This window comes from Struthio camelus, chromosome 5 (assembly GCF_040807025.1).
Source record: "Struthio camelus isolate bStrCam1 chromosome 5, bStrCam1.hap1, whole genome shotgun sequence".
Lineage (NCBI taxonomy): Eukaryota > Metazoa > Chordata > Aves > Struthioniformes > Struthionidae > Struthio > Struthio camelus.
The window spans coordinates 37575260-37596997 of NC_090946.1; the positions used below are offsets into that span (position 1 = coordinate 37575260).

General features: G+C 47.7%; 1 long non-coding RNA gene across 1 annotated transcript; it reads left to right on the forward strand.

Moving 5' to 3' along the window:
- Nucleotides 1-6952: 6952 nt before the first annotated feature.
- LOC104149260 (uncharacterized) lies at nt 6953-16713 on the forward strand. The gene is made up of 5 exons (XR_695303.2): nt 6953-8117; nt 8458-8657; nt 8760-8876; nt 14519-14902; nt 16271-16713. It is a non-coding gene; the product is annotated as an uncharacterized lncRNA (long non-coding RNA).
- Nucleotides 16714-21738: the final 5025 nt, after the last annotated feature.

The following is a 21738-nucleotide window of genomic DNA, read 5'->3' on the forward strand; positions in this document are numbered from 1 at the left end:
TCACGTGTGAGTGACCCCGTCCCTGTGCCAGGTCTGTCTAGTCAAGAGTGAGCGCTGCTAAGTGAGTAGCCCAGCTCTTTACTGTAGATCAAAGCCCATCCAGCTATTTATTTGACAGTGCAATTAGTTTAACTGATGCTATCCTTGCTACTGGTGCATAACCAATAACCATATATATAATAATCGTAGTCATTTATTTGTTTCTTGTGCCACAGCATCAACTTTAAGGCTATTAAACATGTGAACTTGATAGTTGTGTGCTTACGACTACTGTGTTTGCAAATGTCATGGCATGTTATAAATAGTATAGAGTCAGATCCTGATTTTGGCTGCACTGGTGTCAGAGTGGATTTGGTCCAGCTATACTCCTGGAGTTAATTTAGATTTGCCCCTTGAGAATTCGTATTATTCGAATAATACGAATTCTCCGGTGTTTACTAGGCATGTTCCTGGACCGACTTGAGATATCCAAGCTATTGCTTCCCTGCTCTATAACACTCATGATACTCAGGCTTAGCGCAACCTCCCAGAAGCTGAAACTGCTCTGTTTTGGATGCGATGGGTACGCCTGTGTGGCTGCCAGGCCAGTGACATCTGTCCCCTTCTCCAGGACAGAGCGGGAGCTGTCAGCAGCGAAGGGGAAAGGGTAGGGAGCCGAGGCCAGAGGGATGGAGAATTTCCTTCGACTCCTCATTAGTGCATATGGATATGAAACTGCAGAAGACTTTCTTTCTTTCTTCCTTTGAAACCAAAACCATGTCCGCTTGGGTCCAACTTCAAACAAAACAAGATCTACCATGATAATTTATGACTCTGCCTTGAACAGAGATTCTTTGTTTTGAAATATTTGCATTGAGGAGATTGAAGTTATTTATTAGGAACTGGTGAAAGGGAAGTTTTCTTCCTTGGCTTGATTTAAACCCCTGTTGTTGTGGAAGATTTTTTTTTCCCTGTGAAGAAAATGACCTTTCTTGGGCAAGAGGGAAGGGGATTGGCAAAGAGGGAGGGAGGGAGGGAGAGAACACAGCTTGCTTGTGAAATGGCTCTTGGCTAATACAAAAGCATGTGAAGAAGGATGTTTATGTGCTTGTTACTTTTCATCTTGGGTTCTGGCAAGTTAGTGTTTTGCCTTTGAAAAATATTTGGAAGTCCTGACTGCGATCATTAAAGATCCATTTCTTGCTCTTTTCACAGCAGCCTCTAACATGCTGGGTGCTTACATTCTGCTGACTTGAATCTTTCGGGGGAAATTCAGCGGGGAACATGGTTTCTTCACCTTTCCTTAAGTAAAAGCGAACAGAAGTCAAGCCACATTGCTCCTGCCTGCTGGTCAGCCATTGCCGTGCTCCAGCCCAGAGCTGGTTGCGTTTCAATAGCATGTCAGCAATGCGTTTGTGGCTGGTAATGCCCACAGGAGTTTTCTCTGAGACGTCTGTATTATATCACGGCGATCTATACAGCTTCAAGGTACTCTGCAATTTTAAGGCAGGCTGGATGGTCATTTTTTGAAGGGGTGGAAAAATCCAGAAGCAGAGAAACCTGGAAAGATACAGCTCTGTCACTTTGCAGAGTTGCCTGGGAATGGAGCTGCTGGAGCCGAACCAAATGGCGTGGGGAGAGGCGCAGGAAGGAAAGAAAGAGAAAAGACAAAAATACCCAACCTCAGAGTGAAACTGGATGTGGCCCGTCTGCTGAAGAAGGCAAACAAGAGAACCTGTTTTTAATCAACTTCCGTTAGCAGCACCCTCGAGTTTAGGCACCCTTGGGATCCAACAAAACAAAATGAAACTTTGCCTGCTTATTCTAATTATGAAGTATATTGACATTTTTATGTGACATTTGGGTTTGCTTCTCAAAATAAATGTTAGTCATCAACCAACTCCTCCTTTTCCCAGAAAATTGACCCCAAAACAACCAGTCCATTAGCTTTAGGTGTTTAGTTATTAATTTTATGTGTATATCTATGTGTGTATTTACTGCTGGGTAAAGCGTGCTTATATATTTTTATCATAAAGACAAAGCAGGCACTCAGGCAGAGCAGGGGAAGCGGCAGGATTACTGGGATTTCTGCTTAGCTCTAGACACGAACACTGTCCAGGGTTTAAAGCAGGGGAGCTGGCAGTCAGGACGCCTGGATTTTACTCTTCGTTTGGGGACAGAAGGTGGTCTCACGCGCGAAGTGCTAGATGGGGAGATAGGAAAGCGGAGCTCTGTTCCTTGTCCTCGTGTTGGTTTGCCGTGCGGCTTTGAGCACGTTGCTTCTCCCTGCTCTGTACCTCAGTTTCCCCATACGCAAGCGAGGAAGCGATGAGCCTTGGTTCATTAATTCCTGCGGAGGGGGAGTACGGAGTTCAGCTGTGTTGCAGCCACTAGAGTTGCATTTGGCTGGTGACTGGAGAGGACTTGGATTTACTCAGAGGATGAATGCTCAGCAGCCTGATCTCACAGCTTGTAAAACTCATGGCTACGCAGCAAGATAACCTGCATCAAACAAGGGGGCTTGGCTTTGCCAGAGCCCCGGGGCGGTGACGGCTCTCCTCCCTCCGCTATGCAGGGCGCCGGTGGTGTTTCCACCTCGGGAAAGGACTTGTTTTGTTAGCATAAATGTGAGAGCGGGACGGGGCAAAGGAGGGCTTCAGACGACGGCGCAGAGCGCAGCCCTCTGAGCTGACCTACCGGCAGCTCGGCAAGCGTCTAGTCTGCACGGCTGCGCCGTTGCGGTGGCATGACTGAACTCCTCATCCCCAGCCAGGTCGTGGGGTTTCTGCTAACCTGCATTTTCCATCCACGTGTGAGGTACTGGCGTGCCCTCAGCCTGTCAGTGCTGCTCCAGGCACCCGCTGTGTGTGAGCTGAAACGCGGCACCCTCAGCAGAAGGGGTGTCAAAGTACCCGGCTAAGTGTGAAGGCCGGGTAGGTCACACCAGGAAAGGAGCAACGTTTTATGTGAATGAAAAACCTAAGTTAAATGTAAATAAGTAAAAGGTGCTGACAAGCACCACAGAGCCCTTATGGATGGAGGTGTCAGGCCTACGGAGGAATACTGCGTTATTAGGGCTGCAGTGGCCGAGGTATTCTGAGGGAAGAAGAGAATGTATGAAGGTAGGAAATTCAGGAGAAATTTCACGTAACCCTACGCAGGCTGCATCAATATTACAAAAAGGCATGATGCCGATACTACATTTGGTAGTATAAGCGGTACTTGGTAGAGAGCCTACAAGTCTTGGGGAATGCCTGATTTACCTTGAGGAGTATACAAATGCAATAAGGAGGCACTCTGTAATGCCAAAATGATCAGAAATTCAAATGTCATGACTCTGTAGCGTGAACGCTCCCAAATAACCCTCCACAGTAAAATTTTAGCTTCAAAGAAAAAAATTAAAAGGAGCAGGCAGAAGAGTTAAAAGGCTTGCAGATGTCTAGAATCTGGATATTAGGAGCCCATGATAAATTGAACTACCAGAAAGACTTTTCAGAAAGAACAAAAATAGCTAGCATAGTTAAATAGTAGATTAAAGAATATTATTAGAAGTAAAAAGATATCCTAAAAAAAGCATAAGTCATGTCCAAAGCGGAAAAGCAAAAGGATCATAAATGCTAAGATATTAAATGTGAAATCATAATAAGACATGCTTAAAAAAAGATTTTTGAAGAATGACTTGTAAAGGGCTAAAAACTTCTGATACAAACTTTTCTGAACATATTGAAAGAAGGAAGCTTGTGAGACAGACTTTGGCTCCACGAGGTGAATGGGAACTATACTGAACACTCAAGGCAGATAAGGCAGTATCAGAAAAGCTAAGCGTGCTCTCTGCAACACTGTAAACTGTGTATACTTGCTTATACATGCAATACGAAGTGGTCTACGTTAGCAGTTATTGATAGCGAAAGAGAAGCCACCGTCTTTGTGGACAGTCTTCTGTCAGCGCGCTGCTCAGCAGTGACTGAAATGGCAAAAATGTTGAGAATTATTAGGAAAGAAATCAAGAGCAAAGCAAAAACCCTAATCTGGCAGCTGTCTAAAATTACAGTGCTCTCATATCTTGAATACTCTGTGTAGGTCTGATTGCTGTATTTCAAGAAAGGTAACTGTATTTCGTACTGTAGAACTGGAAATTTAATCAAGTAGGATTTTTCAGTCTAGGAAACAAATGAGGAAGACAGGTCGGAGATGCTGGGGCATCACCCACGCCTCCCGCAAGCCGACCGCAGGCGAAAGGCGGCGTGTGCCCGCACATCTCCCAGAGGGGTGCCTGCCTGCCTGCCTGCCCGCCCGGCGGCCGCTGCACGCAGGCTTTCGGTGGCTGTGTTCGTGCTTTGTCGGCTCGCTTGCTCAGAGAAGGGCTCAGAGAGCCCTCACGGCACCGCGTGGGGTTTGTGCAGATGCCGGTGATGTGTCTGCAGGGCCCTCCTTGCCGCTTTATTAGTATATCCCTCCTGTCACATAGTGCTGCGGGAAGGAGTCACCTTCTTTTGCCCAATGTCACCTGTGAGGATTACAGAGAGGGTCCAAGGGGGGTGCCAGAAATGCTGACCCCTTGCCACCTTACTTATGGATCTGGAGGTCCTAGGAACAAAATGTTTGCAGGAAATTGCCATTTTTAGGTGCTCAGGCTTTGCTTCTCGCAAGTGCTGAAAACTCTCAGTTGTAGGAGAGGGCAAAGGACCCAGAGGCAGCTCACGGCTGAGCACTGAGCCCAGCTCTCACACAGTGAAAGGACCAGAGTCCACAAGTGTTTCTGAATGTCCAGGCTGGGACCTTCATCTTCAGGCTTCTTTGTGTTTGCTGGCTGATTGGTTTTTAACTAATTGAAAATTCAGCTTTATAAGCACAAAGCAATGATTTCTGCCCTCTTCCTCATATGCCCATGTCTCTGTGAATGTGTGCTTTATTTTCTACCTCGTGCTTAATTTCTGCAGAAGCATTTGGGGGCTGATGTTAAACTGGATACCAGCACCACCTCCAGAAAATGTCTAAGCAAATGCAGGATAAGCTAGGTGCTGGCTTATGGTTGCTTTCCAAATCCCATGTTGGTCCTGCTGGAGAAAATGATTATTTATAGGCTGTAGGGTTAACATTTCAGGGGCATGGTTAGAAAAATAAAATGAATGTCCAAATGAAAAGACTTGGGCCAAATTTTGCAGTGACTAAGAAACTCCACTCAGTTAATGGAATTATACTGAGGGAGGAATAAATCACCACAGAATTTGGCTCTGGGATCTGTGCTGGAGCCCAGACAATAATAATAGGTAGACCGGGATTGCATGTGAAGAGCCGGAGTTGTACTTTTCCCTGCTGTTACCAAATGTGCAGTGCCTATTTTTATCGAGTATGTTTCTAGCTCACGTACGCTGGGCTGAGAGCTCTCGTCACTGTGTGATACCCCTACTTGCCACACAAATAAACTCATATACGGATGCAAGTCCTTGGACGAATCTCGTAGCTTACCTTGACGTGTTTCCCGCTGCTTATCTGCAGGGTTTGATGAGGCCAGTGCCACTTTGCTGCAGGCCCCGATGTAGATGAGCGTGGCGTTAGCCTCGTCTTTGACCCCTGTCTCCCAGCGCACCTGCGAGGCTGCACCCCCTGCACCCTCGCTGCTACCTCCTGCCGCTCCAACAGGGACCCGCGGCCTGCGGAGAAGCCGGACGGGGTTTTCTCCTGCCTGGCGACTTGGAGCATTTCAGCAGACTAAAGAGGTGAGCTGTCACCCCTTGCAGTGGCTGCTGGCACGTGCTGGGTTAGGGCACGGGCAGCTGTCCCTACAGCAATGACTGTGGCTGACAGGCTTCCCTGGCTTTCAGCCTAATGCTGAAATAAAGGTTCTCGAAAACTGGATATAGTGACAAACCGAAGGAGGACGGTGTATGCAAGGAGTCCCTCCCCAGCTTGGCTGCTTGTCCCGTCACCAGTCCTCCACTCCTGTCTGGGACACGTTCGGCCCCTGAAGCACATGACAGCCCTCTCTGGAACAACATGCAGAGTCTCTCTGACCCGGCGCTGGCTGAGGTAACCTTTTAAATTGCTCCTGTAAGTACTGTTTGAGCTGCTCTCTCAGAGCCTTCAGACTTAAACAAAAAAAAAAACCATTATACTTTTTTTTTAAAATACTGATAAAATAAGAAAGCATTAGAGCTCCCTTGTCTACCCACTGGCATGCAGAAGTCCTCTGGATCCTGTCCATCCCGCAGGCTTCTACAGCCTGGGGTTTGCAACATGCTGCTGCATCCTCTGTGAGTACCTCAGGGCTGTGTTGGATCGGAGGGGGCTAACGAAACACTGTCGGGCCATATTGCAAATTGACTGGCTCCTCCTGGTCTCCTCTGAGGCTGGTGGGACTTGGTGCGAGCTGGGGCTATGTTCACACCTCCTGCTAGGCTGGTTCAATTCGTTTCCCTATTGTTCCTTACTGAGCAACAAGAGGATTTTTAAGAGCGTGCATCTATTTTATGTCACTTAGCTATGAAGGAGCAGGAGCCCTTGAGCTGGTGCCTGTCCTGTCTAACTCCATGCTTGGAAAGAGCGCAGCCCCCGCTGGCGGGAACATCGCTGCGCCGTGCGCCCCGGGGAGCACCAGGAGGACACCGTGGCACGGAGGCAGGGACTGGAGGACTCCAGCACTCACAGTGCGTGTCGGTGCAAATTAAATTCAGACCCCTCTTGCAAAGGCATTATGGCAGTCCTTAGTTACCCTATTGCTTAGCCACCCTTGTTCAGAGCAAGGGATGGGTAGTGCTTGCTGAACTAGCAGCTGAATAATATTTTATCCTTGCTGCATAGGGCATGACCTCATCCCTCGTTTACTTAGACACTCAAAACAAAAAAAAGTCCCCTAGTAAGTGTTATTTAGCTCCTCATTTTAGACTCTGAATTTTTAGGCCCTGCTGGACACCATTCAAAGTTTGGCAACCTCCAGGTCTGCCTCCCTTTCTCCTTTTCTCCTTGCAGCCCATCTTCTACAAGCTATTTCTTCCCAGTTATCCTCACCAGCTAAACATCCCTGAAAGTCCCAAGTACTAGAGGAGCTTGGAAGACTCGACACCTGGACTAACGAAGCTGTACAGGATTGTGAGGGGAACCTCCATCTCCAGCAGCTGCCCTGTCACAGCACCTGGTCGGCTCTGGGTGCGTCAGACTGGAGCTCCTGATGGTGCTGCTCCTGCCTGAGCCTGCAGCAGGCCAGTCCTGCAGGACGCTTGCCGCCTTTCCTGTTGACAGCTAAAAAGAAGGTGAGTGGCCATGTCCTGGTGGACATGGCAAGATGCCCCTGCTCAGGAGGAGAGCACACAGGAGCTGTGCAGGAAGCCCGGCCTGGCTTTGGCACATTGGCAGGGCTGCACGGAAAAAGAGCAGAGGACTCAGGCTTGCACCCTTGGTGACTATCGTCTTGCACATGTGGCAGTCAGGTGCTGACAAGCTAGCAGTGCTGGGTCGCTAAAGGAGGATATGCCATCTGGCCAGCAGGAAGCCACCTCTCCCAGTTGTGTTCCTCAAGAGATAAATGGAGTTGACGCAATGTTTAGGTCAGCCTTCTCCAAGTACATTTTGTTTTGTGAACCTTCATTTTGTTAATGTTCACAGCCGAATAAAACCCGCCCCAAGGAAACAAAGCTACGCATGCCGAGCAGAGTGCCTCTTCCCCCTGCAGCGCGCTCCATCCATCACACAATATTCTGCTGTTTCTTGCCATCAGCCAGAAGTGAACAAACTTCACCGAAAACCATAACTCTACCTAATGTTTGCACTGCCTGCCTGCTTCTCCCCGGTCTTCCACGCACTCTCAGCTCTGATTTACGGTCCAGAGACGCCTTGCCTCTGTCCTCCCAGCAGATTCACATTTTCCATTTTGTTATCTTTCTTCTGGCCTGATGCATGCTTGAGTGGGATAGTGTCAGACTCAGCCTCCTCCTCAGCAGCTTATAAAGTACATCACGCTTTTGAAAGCAAGTGTTATTTTTATTCTCTTCCTCTGCTTCTTGGTGAAACTGATGTGAAAGCAGATCTCACAGCTGTGTCCCGATCACAGCTCGTCTCAGCTGACAGCTTCCATAATATCTAATGAGGTGGGAACGTCACATAGCCTGTCGGGGGCAGAGACGCCTGAGCACTAGAGAAAGGTAAAGCTTCTCTTCCCTTCCCCAGGCTTATTTCAGGGTTTTCTGTTGTATGGTCTCAACTAGAATCCAGGCCTCCTACAAGCTGTGCTTTGTGTGTGCCTGGGAAAACCTCTGCATCATGATTAATGCATCATAGAGATCTCTCCTCCTATCTCTGAGTGCCAGATTGCATAGAAGAATTAATTAAAGATATTAATAAGTAAATATTTCCTATCAACTTTTTTTTTTTTTGGCCAGGAAATTACTTGTTTATTTTTCTGCTGCGTCAGTTCTGCTTTGCCCAACTTAAATACCTGCTTTTGATGAAACCTAGAAAAATCTGGTCTTGCTTCTCCTGCAGCGATGCCTGGTGGGAGATGTAGCTCAGTGGTCTTGTATTTCTGTTCCCTTGGATGGGGTGGGCTCCCCTGCCGGATGACCTCTCCCTCCTGGTGAGCCTCGTGATGCTGCTGTGACCGAAGGGTGGTTGACCCGTCCGAGGGACTCAGCAGCTTCTTGCAGAATGAGAGCATGAGATACTCGAATGACAACTCCCAGCAAGTGAGTTGCTTCTTTTGCTTCTAAGTTGCAAGCTTTTGCTTCTTTCAACAGAGAGATGGGCATTTCAGAGGTGAGGAATTTTTTCCCTGTTCTTCTGTCTAGCTCTAAAAGCTGCCATTGATTTCAGCACATGCTAACGCAGCTGGGTGTGAAGGCAGAGGGATGGAAGCAAACGGGTGCTACCACAAATCGGAGCATCGGCAGAGGCAGTTGACTGAGGTAACCTTTTAAATTGCTCCTATAAATACTCTTTAAGCTCCTCTGTCAGCCTTTGACTTTTTTATTGAACACTGTTAAGTTTTTTTAATAGCTATAATGAGAAATGTTATGACTCCCTTGTCATCGGCAAAAGGAAGCGGGATCTGACTTCTTGACCAGGACCGTGCTTTAGCGCTTGTAGCAACCCACAGCTCAGGCCCAGTGGCAGCCGAGCCCCCCCGCTGTCCTGCAGGCACACATTGCTCGCTTATGAGCTGTGGAGCCATGTCTCTTGGTAAAGTGCTCTAGTGCAAACATCTAATCCTAGTATGCCTCAGCCCTGCTTGCCTTTGGGGATGCTTTAACCTGATTATAACTCAGGAAGAGCTCTGACCTTTTTGTATTGCTCATCTAGCATGGTTAATACAGTCCCAGCTGCTCTCACCATGTTGTAGCTCCTTGGAGACCATCCAGCCACCTGAAAATATGCCCAAACACCCACACAAACAAACACCTTGTAAAACACGGGATAAAACATACTCATGGTAACACAAACTAGCCTCATTTTATCCGCATAGTTTACAGATGCACGCACTAAATGCAAACCCAGCACATCACATACACCCCCTGCTCACAGCACAGTCACACTCAAGTGTGCTACCCACAAACCCACAGCTCTGTTTACCCTGGCACCATATGTATATGTTGAATACAAAACATGTCCTCAAAGAATATGACTTTGCTATACGAGCAGCAAGACACCAGCTAGATGAGCAGTGTTGTCAGGGAAGAGCCGAAGCTCCTTCCATCCTGGGCGCAGGGCGCAGAAGCCAGATTTGCTGCGGGGTGGCTTTGCGGCTGGAGCTGAATCAGCTGGCATGTGCCGCAGCCAGAGCTGCCAGCCGAACAGAAAGGCTCCTTGCAGTCGGGAGCTTCCGTGGCCAGACCAAACTGCGGAGAAAACTGTTGCATCAATATTTACCCGAACCATATGCACGCTTCTACATGCCATCTAGAAATGCATTCACTTAGCATATACTTCTGCACACAGATTTCCACACGTTTCTGTAGGTAAATCTGTAAGAGCGTGCATGGTCTATGCAGCATAAACAAGCTATATGCAAACTGAGACTTGCTTCACATACGCTTATGTGCCTGCAGGACACACCATACTTGAAAAGCTCTCTGCCTGCAGGAAACCACAGTTTCTGGCACTGGCTGAAATAGAGGAGCAGACAAGGTGCTTGGGGATGGCCGCTTGCGATGCAGAGAAGCCAGACCTCGAACAGAAATGTCACCAGGATTTTAGCGATGGACCTTCATGGAACTCAAATAGCTGATAACCCTGTGGAAAACAGCCTCTGGTTTCTCAGCATCTAGATACGCTGTACGCATCTGCCCATTTAAGTGCAAAGTACCACTTGGCTCTGCAGGGATGTTAGCTGGCCAGCAGTGGGAGCAGTGGTTAACTGACAAACATCAGCAGAAAAAAGTGATTGCCATTAATGGCAATGGCATTGAGAGGCACCTCGGACAAGTCAAAAACAACCCTTGGCTTGCTGAGGAGAGGCCTATGAATAAACACACAGAGCAAGTGTTTGTTGTCCTTAAAAAATTGAAAACCGCAAGAAAAGCACAAACAGCCCTCAAATTATGACTGCTTGTTTTGTTGGCAAAATGGTATTTCTTGGAACGATCTCGTCGTGTTTCAGGAGCCTGCAGTTTCACAGGGACTTATCTTAAGGGTTTGGCTTAATGTTTTTCTGAAGGATTGGGATGGAGGGAGTTTCCAGCGGCTCTCTTCTTTCCTAAGAGGCTGGAGTGACCATGTCATGAGCTGGTGCAGTGGAGCGGGTTTCCCTGAGGTGCAGAGTCCCAAGCGGGCCGGAGCCCTCCCAGCCCAGTTCTTGCAATGGTGGGGCCTGAAGAGCCGGGGGCAGGAGGCTGTGAGGTCTCCTCACTTGCGGAGCTGCTGTGATAGCACTTTTGTGAGCCAAGGTTTCAGCCCGGGCGCCTCATGCTTTGTGTGAGTGCTGGAGCAGTGGGATGACAAGTGTGTCCAGGGCCAAGCTGAGTGCGCCGGGGGTTGTTAGAAAGCCTCACGGTTCTTGGAGGGAAGCCTGAGATGTAAATGTCTTTTAGGCTTTTGAAATGGAAGGTAAAAACCAGGAGCCTCAAATGTGATGTTCTTAGCAAAATGACCCTGTACCGCCCCAATCCCCTCCCAAGAAGCAAAAGGAGAACAAAGTTACCTTGTGCTATTTTGGGGAACTAACTGTTGGTACTCCAATGTTTTAGGCTGAAAGGGCTGAGTGAGGTAACTGCTTTTTGTTTCCAAAAACATGAGCGTTTTGGGAAGGATTCTTGCTGGAGGGAACATGAAGGTATCTGAGCTTTTTCCTTTCTCTCCTCCATCAGAAAGGCTAAGGGAGACAGAAGAGACGGTATAAGGTTAGCCCAAAATGGGCTAGCGTTACAAAGACTTGGATGGAGTGGGGATCTCAAGGGACCCTCGATACCCAGCGGTGCTGAGCCTGTGACATGCTGCGGAAGTTGGTGCCATGCAGGCTCTGGCTCCTGGGAAAGCTCACAGGTGACATTGCGGAAAAAAAAAAGTGATGTCTTACATCATCAGGCTGCAGAAGAATTAGGACTGGTGAGATTGGGGTCTGGGAGTCCTTGTTGTGTACATGAGCAGCACAGTAATAGATATGAAAAGTATCTCCAGTTACCTGTTTCCTCCTTGCTTGCCCCCGTGAGCCTGTTTCAAGCGTCCCTTTGTGCCGTGTCCCCGCGCCTCCTCGGGCACAGCCTCGCCGTGGGGCTGTGTTTGGTCTGAGGCCGGGCTTCCTTGGCAATCAGCTGATGAGGACATGGCAAACCCTCCCCCAAAAGACAAATGGTGCCTGTTAGTCCTTCCTGCGTGTCCCAGAGACCTGGCTTTGCTGTTTAACGGCCGGCAGTGCTCCCCGGGGCCAGATGCAAAACCCTGCGATTCCTCAGAGCCACTTTCAGCAGGAGGGCATCCAGACAGGCTTTTAGATGAGGGATTTCTACTTATTGATTGGCGCAAATCAATGATTTCTACTTATTGATTCTTACTGAAAGAATGCTCTTTGTGCAGTGAGAACCCACATATTTTGGTATCTCTAGCAATAAAACCAAATACTACTTTGTAAGGTATAAAGTGCAGCCAGGGGCTGTATGGGAAACTAAGTCTTTCCGCTTCCCCTGAGCAGGCAGCTGGGGCCGAGCGTCCACCTTCTGCTTCTTGGGAGGGGATCAGCCGCGGCGACTTGGGGATGCAGCGAGGGAGGGCATTGAGGCTTTTTTTCTTGATTCTGCCGGAGTCTCTGTGGTGGATTTTCTGTGAGTGAGAGGCACAGTCCCCCTGCCCGCCTGCTGTGAGGCGCTCGCTTCCCTGAGAGCCTCGTGCCTGGCCTTGGTGGCATGTATTATTTTTTTTACCTTCAAGCCTCCCCTTAGCGCCGGTGATGGAGTGAGTCATGTAAATACAGGATACTGAATGTGTTGTGCTGCAGGTGCTCAGAAGGCAAACTTAAGACTGAATGTTAACTTCAAAGCCAGCGCTGCCTTGTCTTGAAGGCCAAAATCCAGAAAGAGACCCACTATGTCTTTAGGTGTCTGCAGCTAACGTTTAAGTGCCCCAGTCAGCTCCTGTTTAAACCTATAGATGCTCAGCTATCTGTGGCAGCCTGGTTTCTGGCTGTCTGCCCAAACCTAGGGAAGATCTGGTGGTAGCTGAATTCCCAAGGAGGAATGGGCCTGATCTCATAACTATCTTCAGACCAGGCCTCCTAAAATGGGCTTCAGAAAAAAGACAACGCTGAAATCTGTCTGTCCAGGAGACAGAGCATTAACCTTCGGAGGGACAGAAAAGGCTCTGCCCGCTATTGGGTGCCCATCGGTGACCCTAGGCTTGCTGGTCCCAAGGGGTGACTTGCTGCTCTTCTCCTGGAGGCTGCCACCTAAGCCCTTCTGCCTGGCAGCTTCTGCTAGACAGTTTAGGGGACTTCCGGCTTACTTCGCTGCAACCTTAAAAACCTAACAACCTCCCAGCGTTGTAAAACAGAGCCTGGGAACCTAATTCAGGACCGTGCCTCTCCGTGGGTGCAAGGACCCTAGCAGCCAGGCGCTGTAGTATCAGCGGGCCCTTTGTGAACATAGCCCTACTTGCTAACTGCAGTCACAGCCTTCCCCCAGCAAGCAGCGTGCAGAAACCCATGGTGAGGCTGCACAGCACACAATTATTTAAACCTTTCATGGCTGCTCAGAGCATCCCAGCAGAGAGGAGACAACTGTAAAAGCAGGTCCCAGACCCCAGAGCTCCCAAGCATCTCAGGAGGCTCTTGTGGCACCCGGCTGAGAAGGTCTGGTCCCAGTCAATGAGGTCTATGGTGTGAACCTTTCAGGCAACATGATTTTTGAGGAAAGGTACAGGTCTTTGAGATTTATAATCCTATTTATTTTAAAAGTAATTCTTCTGATGTCATTAATACTATGGGCACATGGAGGGCCCACAGGATCAGACGCCTGGTTCACTTCCAAATGAAGGGGACTTTGAGGAAACCTGCCCCACTCACCACTGCTCAGTCGCGACTCCAGGCTGCAGAAAATGTGCATAATGTGCAAAAAAAAATGTTTTGAGACTGAATAAAAAATGTGTTTTGGTTCCTTTTCCTTGTCTCTGGATTCAGCCTGAATCCTGCTGGCTGCAACTGGGTCAACAGTCTCCAGCACTTCTCTCTAATCAGGAGGACTAGAAGTACATTTTCTTTTCTGAATGGAAACTGAGATTTTTTATGTAAAACCAAAGGCTAGGATTTAAAGATGGTGCTAAATGTGTCTTGAGATATCATGATACAAGTCCAAGCAACAGGGAGCTGGATGAAGCCGCAGGCTGGAGTGTGAGTGTTTCAGTGCAGTGGGGGAAAGGAAAGGGTTTGCTCCTGTGAAGCCCAGCTGCTCGCTATGAGCCAGAAATCTTGCCCTTGGAGTCTGCTCCCCCGTTGCAAGGCCTGCACTTTGCACGTTCTTGCTGCGGAGCACCATGCCTTCTTTCCCCCCCTGTGAATGCTCTTCCTGAATCCCCAGAGGATGTTATGCAAGCGAGTCCTGTGTCAAAAGAGACCTGGCAGAGGTCACCCCTCCAGCTGCAGTCACGAGCTATCACTGGTCCCCCCTATCGTGGATTTGTTCCCCCTCATGCAACTTAATATGGCCTTGTCTAATGTACTCTCTGCCCTTTGGGAGGAGTTGTTTTGGGAAAGCCTGGCAGCTGCATTGGGGAAATTTGCTCTTTCAGCTTTCCCCTGTTTGTGAGGGGAACGTCTTTGCCCCTATGCTGACTAGCTACTGGCAAGTGCACGTATAGACCTCTCTATATATAAAACAAACAGGGTCAGAAATCTATTTTTAGCCCACCTCAAAATATTTCCCTTGCTGTGCGTTTCCTGACACTGATTTAATTCTGTCTCCTTGCTGCAAAAAGCCCCATGAGGTCAAAGCTGTCAGCCCAGGAATCAAAGCTGGCGTATCAGAGGTGAAAACATTGGCACTCGCACTATTCCCCAGCGCCAGGCCTTGCTACGACCTCTAGCTTTGCTGTGCAGGTCTGCTAAAATGCCCCTTTGACATTTCAGGTGAGAAAGTTTCCAGGATAACTTATACCATTCAGAGTTACCTGCCCTTTGAAATGCAAGTCCAACAATTCACCTGCATCGGAGCCAGCTGCAGAGGCAGGCAGGGAGTATCAGGATGAATCTGGCATCTCAGGACACTTGGCCTGCTACCGTGGACCTCTCCCGTGTTACCAGGTACTCAGCTGGCACACTGGACCCAGAAATATTTTGCCTTCCCTAAGGCTGTGCTTTGCTTTCTCTTTCAGCTAGCAGGGGTTGGGGGAGCGCAGGGAAGCTTGCTGCGGGATCCCACGTGCCAGCGATTCGCCGCGGCGTTACGAGTTACAGCGCATCTGCTGGTTTGCTGCAGCTGTCTGTGCGTGCGTGCCTCAGCTCGTGACAAGTGTAAGCTGATCATCTTAAACCCTTTCATCACAGGCTGAACTTCATTTCATTTGCCTTGCAATAGTCCTGGCTAGTGATGTGTGCACGTGAATTGTTGTTACTGCAGCGCAGATGACTCACGGTCACTTACGCCACAGTAACTCAATTCTATCTGAGACCTAACTTTTGCAATTTGACTGTAAATCTTCTGGCTATCTGTTTTTTTTTTTATTCTCACTGTGCTGGCTCCTGGAAGCCTCTGATCTGGCAAGAGTCTCTGCTTTTGCTTTTATAACACTTTCCACACTTCCTGGCTATGGCAAATAAGCATGGAAATGGGATTCCAGTATTCTCTATGGGCTGGGAAAAGGTAGGGGAAAGGCATCATCCATTAAAAAAAAAAAAACCAAACCAAAAAACATGACTTTCTAATAGCCTTCTCTTGGAGGTAGTTGATTTGGGAATACAGGGGCCTTAGTGAAAGAGAAATACCACAGCTTTTTTTCACGGTGATGGCTGACAGTCTGAGGGCTGGAGGTGCAACTAATGTCATGTGAGTTAGCAAAATGAGGGTCAGTTTTGTCTGTAGGCGTTAGTTGGGTTGAGGGGTGCTATTTATTTATTTTCCAGCACATAATAATCTTGTCCTTGAGAAGCTTTTCCTAGAGCCTTCTTCCTGAAAATCAGGTGCCACAACATGAATGTCGTTTGTCCATCTGCTGCTCTTATTCACATGTTTTCAGCTATTTTTTGTGCCATTTGCAACATACAAAGCTTATGATTGCTGATGTTAAACCTCAGTGTCACATCTTTGTGGATGTGGACACAGCACAAAGGTGGAGCAGCAGCCAGGGCTCTCCTGCAGGGCAGGGAAGGTGTGTGGGAATCACACAGCCCCAGAAGATCCTGTGGCCACGCCAGCATCCCCTGAGAATACACATTTGTGGGCTGCTCTCTGAGAGCTGCCCAGATCCAGTCACGTGCCAACTTTAGAAGCTGACAAAAATGTCAGTGAAGTTGATGTACCACAGACTTGATGTTACAGCTTGTTGACGACCCAAAAAATCGGGGCTGTTAGTGCGACAAAAGAGCACAGCAGCAATGACAGTGACAAGGGAGAAATCTCCAGGTCAACACCGAAGCAGGCTCCGGGGATTTAAGAGGTCTGAGGCAGGAGGTGTCTTTTGTAGAAAAGCTTCTGATCATGGCCCCTTTGGAAGATATGCCTCAGCATACCTCAATATTTATGACAACAGGTGCCAAGCAGGTTTTGAAACAACCCTTTATATCTACACACTCCATGAACTACGTCCCTTTGGAAGTTTATTCCAGTTACCTGAAAGACTGTGGCAACCTAAGAGTATGTTGTATTTCTTATTTTTTATATAGGAGTTGTTATGGATTTCTAATCAGGGAGACTGGATGGTACATCTGCGTTTCGTCTGTGCGATAATTCTCTGGACTTTGGGTGAAAGCGTGACTATGAATGCTACTTGTCAGTTTACTACGCACAAACAATATGTTTCTCATTTAGCCGCTCACCTGCCTTTGTCCATCTTTAAAAAAAAAAAAAGGAGATTTAAATTCAGAAAGCCTGTTTGGAAGGATCGTAATAGATCAGTCAATGGAGTAGAGAAGTGTGAATGCCAGTGCGGACAGATCCACAGGCTGCAAATCTCTATCAAAAGGACTGTGCCCAGGATCATTTCAGTGAAATCTGGAGGATTAAGGTGAAGTCATTACAAATTTCTTACAGTAACATATGATGCTTTCAAGAGAAAATATTGTGTATTCACTTATGGTTCATTAAATCCACAGGTATAATTTTTTAATTCCTTATTTGTACTAAGAATCTATTTTTGAATAATGAATTTGTAAAGCGGAAGTGTTAAAATGTAAAAAAAAGTTTACATGGAGATGGGAGATTATTGCTATTAAGCACTATTCAACCTGCCACCTTAGGTGCGGTATTAGTATAAGCAATAATGGAAATTTTTATTCATGGCTCACGAGTTACTAGAAGATCAACTAGAAGAGGAAAGGGCTGGTCACGGAGACTCGCTGCAGTCCCCAGTAGCCTAGAAAGAGAGCTATTCCACAACAGACTGGAAACTATGAAAAAAACCTGGAAAAGCAACAACACTCTTGAGCAATGGTGCTTCCTAAAGAATATATGACATTGAGTGGAGTACTCTGAAGTCCAAAAGGGCACACAAGAATATCCCATCTGTACTCTGCACCCCTCTTCCACAAATCACACAGTGCCTTTAGCCCATAGTTAGTTCCGAAGTAACTTTAGACCTATAGCACAAATGGCCTTGATAACTTTGAGAGGCCACAGGGACAGGGCAAGAGAGATTAAATGCATGGCCAGTATCTCCACTGTAGTAGGGAATTTATTGGGATAAAATGCCCGGGTACTTCTAGGAAGTAGACCATAGCCCATTTCTCTGGAAGCTAAATATTGCTTTGTGTAACAATTCTGTAACCTATGACAAGGTGTACGGACCCACCAGGAGGCTGGGTAGCGTGAATGAACAATTTAGCTTTGGTTGTTGCAGTTGTAATGAATGTCTGGTCTATGGGCTAGAGAGAGCCCGTGGTGTTGACAAGGCAGAGATACAAACCAAGCTTCTCAGCAGCGAAAGATGGGCTCTATATCTTCCTTTTTTTAGGCTTATCTGGGGTCTGGTAGGGTTGTCCCATCTGAGAAGCGTTAATCCAGAGCGCCAGGCTCGGGGAGGTCGACAGCTGACCCTGGCGACAGTAAAAGCTCCTTCCTTTGGGGCTGGCTTTGGGACCCTACTCTCTGCTGGCGGATGGGTGAGCTGGACCTTCCCTGAGACTGCAGTGGAGGGCTGAGCAGGATGGGTGGGAAATCCTGCTGCAGACCCTCACCTAGAGTGCCTGCTGTCTCGTCTGGGGCTGCTTACATGATGGTAAGCTCCACAGAGGCTGTAGGACTGCACCAGAACAGGCTAAACGAGAACAGATTTTTCCCTCTTTCCAGGACCGCATAAGTCACAAGCATCCTCAGTAAGTGACGTCTGACTCCCTCGCAATTAACCACTGCCTCCAGACTTGCTCTGCCACTTGAAGCAAACAGAGCTAGGGAGAGAAAGGGGGCCCAAATAGGGAAATGAGGATGTATTTAGGTTTTTTTACATATTCTGCTGAGAGATGGTGGCCACAGTTTGTGCAATAAGGGCCATTTGCTCCAAGGCAGAATGACAGAGACTCATTCTGCTCCTGGTGACATGCATGGCAAAACTCCCACTGCCGTTGTTGGGTGCTGTGCTATAGCAGCATGACGAGCTTTTGAACATCCTGCCCTACCATTGCCATTCAGCTTGTCTTCTGAGACCCCCAGGCTCTGATGTTTTTCGCACTGCACCTGCCTCCTAGCAGCTTGTCATGGCCTCAGCTAACCTCTCCCTCCAAGCGAGACCAGTCTAATTGCATACTGCTAAATAGTGATTACAAATGGCAGCAGGAAATCAACGCTTTCCCTCTATGAACCCTTCAAACTCCCCCACCCCCCTCGCTGCCAGCTATCTGGGAAGGGAAGAGTTTGACTTCCAAAGGACTGAGAGAAGGGGCAGGACCATCAGAGCAAAAGCAGCAGTCAGTGCTTAGTTCCCAATACAGTGCCTTTTTGTAGTTAGTGGAGAAACCGCACTCTTTAATGAACACTGTGATCAGAGAGTCTGGTTCCCTGGGTCTGTATCATGGTGAGAGGCATGGACAAAGAGCCAGAGGGACCTTTGGTTTGAATTTGGGCCAGACCCTGTTTGCTGCTCCCATCGACTGTGCTAAATATAGTCTCTTCATTCTGCCTTGGTCAGGGCAAATGACAAAGTGGGGTGAAACCCAAAAATAAGGAGCTCTCAGAATAGTTTTCTCCACCTCTTCCTGCTAATGGCATCTCTGAACAAGACTGCTTGTTCCCCTTCAGACAAGCTTTCTGAGGTTATTTTAATCCATTTTTAGTTGCAAATAGCATTTATCAGAATAAGCGTGGGCTGGTTGCCAGCTCCCTCAGATCTTTGACAGCCCAGAGGGGAAAGTCTCTGAAAAATAACCGGCTGTGCTTCTATGGCATGTTCCTCTGCCCAGGGGACTTTGGGAACATAATAAGGAAAGATTCATTTGATGGAGCAGAGCCCAGGAACCAGTGCTATCTGCTTAAAACCAGTGATTCCCCTGTCATCAACACTTGTTCCCAGGAATAAGAGCTCTTGTTCCTGTCACCAGTGTTGATGTTTTCAGATTCAATTTAGCAATCGTTAGGAGGCAAGAAGCAGAGGTGGGAAAAAGGTTACAGAGCCACTCATTTCTGGGTCACTGGCTAGAATGTGACCCTTGCTAACTGCGTCCAAAATCCTTGCTAAGTGATCTCATGGCCAGTTGCTGGTCTCCAGTGAGCTGACGATCTTTGAGTTCATAAAGTGTTCAAAATTATATTTTTTTAAAAAAAAGCCATATTGAACACTGATTGGCGTCCCCAGGGAAGCAAAACATGGGGCAGGCCACGAAGATTAAATTCCCACTTTCCCTGAAGGCATTTTGATAACGGGCAGTATCTGGGCAGTTTGCCCTACTGCTCTATCTTAGTGCTCTATCTTGGGCTTCGGGGCTGACATCTTTCACCAGTACTAAATCAGCTTTAAAATAGCTTAAGAACAATATGTGTTGTGGCCTACTGCCTGATTTCCCTTGCACAAAGGGTGACAGGCAAGGGAGAAAAAAATGACAGAGGGACAGATTTAGCACAAAAGATTTGGCGGGCTGATAGAGGTTAACACAGGAGAATTTTGGGAAAACATTGCTACGTTCTTGATGCGTTGCTGTCCTCCAGCATTTGTCAGAGTGACTCCGAAGGCCGTTTGCTCTGATCTTGATCGGTTAACATCTACGAATCCAAAAATAGGCAGCTGAAATGCAGATCAGAAGGGGTTCATGAGCAAGCACTAAGTAGAAGGCCTGTTGAGTAGGTTGTAATTGAGGCAGTTTTGGAGAGATGATCCTGGCCAAACATAGGCATCAAAGCTATGAATTCTTTGCTGTGCTGAGGGAAGTTGTTGTACTCCATCAAAAATATAACAGTACCTAGTCATTTATCTCTCTCACTTGCTACCTGTGACCCAGCTGCCTATTTTCCAGTATGCAAAATGTGTGTGTTTTGTCAGTCACGGTAAATTTTTCAGGATGGTATGGGAAATGATATCACGCTGCTGAGTTCTGGTTTCGTCATAATTTAAATGGGTGAGGCATGGTAGCAGCAGAACTGATTAACTATGTCAAAATGTAAATGGAAACAAACCCTCAAGGAATATTAGCCAATCTTATTCTTTGCATTTTCACTGGCTCTATGAGAGAAAAGGAGACTTGGCTAAAGGCGAGCAGGGAGCACATGTTTTTAATTACTGCAAGTTTGAAGGCTGATTAGCCTGTCCATATGCCTTTTGCTGACCTCCATCAGTGCATTGTCAGGGCATTTCGACCTGCGCATTTGTGCCTAAAAAATGCCATCAAATGTGATTTAGCAGTTGTGTGACATCTTCTCAACTCCAGTAGGCCAGCTCACTTCTCCAATGAAATACGGTGCCTTTAACTTGTTTGCGTAAAGGTCACAACAAAAAAACAAATCATAGACCTTATGTACCAGGTCCTTTCAATTCTGTTGCATTCTTTGGCTCCACAGACATGTTTGACTGTCGACTGGGAAGTCTTTAAACTTTGGTAACGGGGGAACTTAGGCTGACTCACACTGCTGCAGGGAGCTAGAGTGGTACTGCTCACTGTCTCGAGACAAACTAATTTATCATGAAGCTGGTAGAGCTTGGTTTCTCTAAATGTCACCATGCTAAGGTTTCCTCTGCCTGGGCTTCCCCCCATTATTTCCAGATGGATCTTTAACGGAAAAATCTGAGCTGCATGTTGTAAACGCACCCAGCTCTGGGACTGTGCTGCCATCCTCCGTGGGAAATCCTGGTAGCGTTTTCCCTCTTGCGTGGCTAAGGCACTGCACCGTGGCAGCACTCCCAGGCCCACGGCAGGCCCAGGCGGCTCAGGCCAAACAGTGTCGCGGGGCTGGTGCCTGCAATCCCACCGAGGAGCAGCCCGCTCCTGGCTGAGCGCCCTGCTTCCTTCCTTGGCTGCTTCTCACCGCGGTGCGTCGCCTGGTCAGCCAGCTGGAGTCCAGTGGGAGCCACTGTTGATTTACTTGTTCAATAAATATCCCTAGCGCGACTGGAGATGAAAGTGCCTCTGTCTCAGGTAAGGATGGTGCCAGGAGTGCCAGAGAGCAGTTTCAAATGGCTGCAGAGAAAGCTAGGAGGGTGATTTAATGGCCTTAGCGACAGGTTTGAATTGCACAGACACGCTTCCACTCATGCACTCTCTGGATTCACAGGCAAAAATACCAGCTGCTGTGTCACAGCTATTCCTCTGGGCTACACAGACTGGCTCGATCCCGTGCAGATTTGCCGTGGAGGTCTGCTTCGATATGTGTACTATGTATTAAAGCCTAGGCACCCTCATGACTACTGGAAGTACCACAGTGCTTTTGATAGGAGAATAAACCTGTCCTTTTCCTCTCAGATCAGCTATATTCCCTCTCCTGTATTTTCAGGGGTAGGTGCTCCTCTCCACCCCGTGAAGGGTGCATTTAAGACATTGAGCTTATATAGAGCATAAAACATTTGGAGTTACAGGAAATTTGTCTCTGCACATCTAAAACTGGTAGGTGATAAACTGAAACCAGATACACACAAGGAAACACTGCAGAGCCAAACAAAGAGGGGACGAGCTTTGCCAGAATTCATCCCTGAATATGTTGTTTGCTGCAAGAGGAA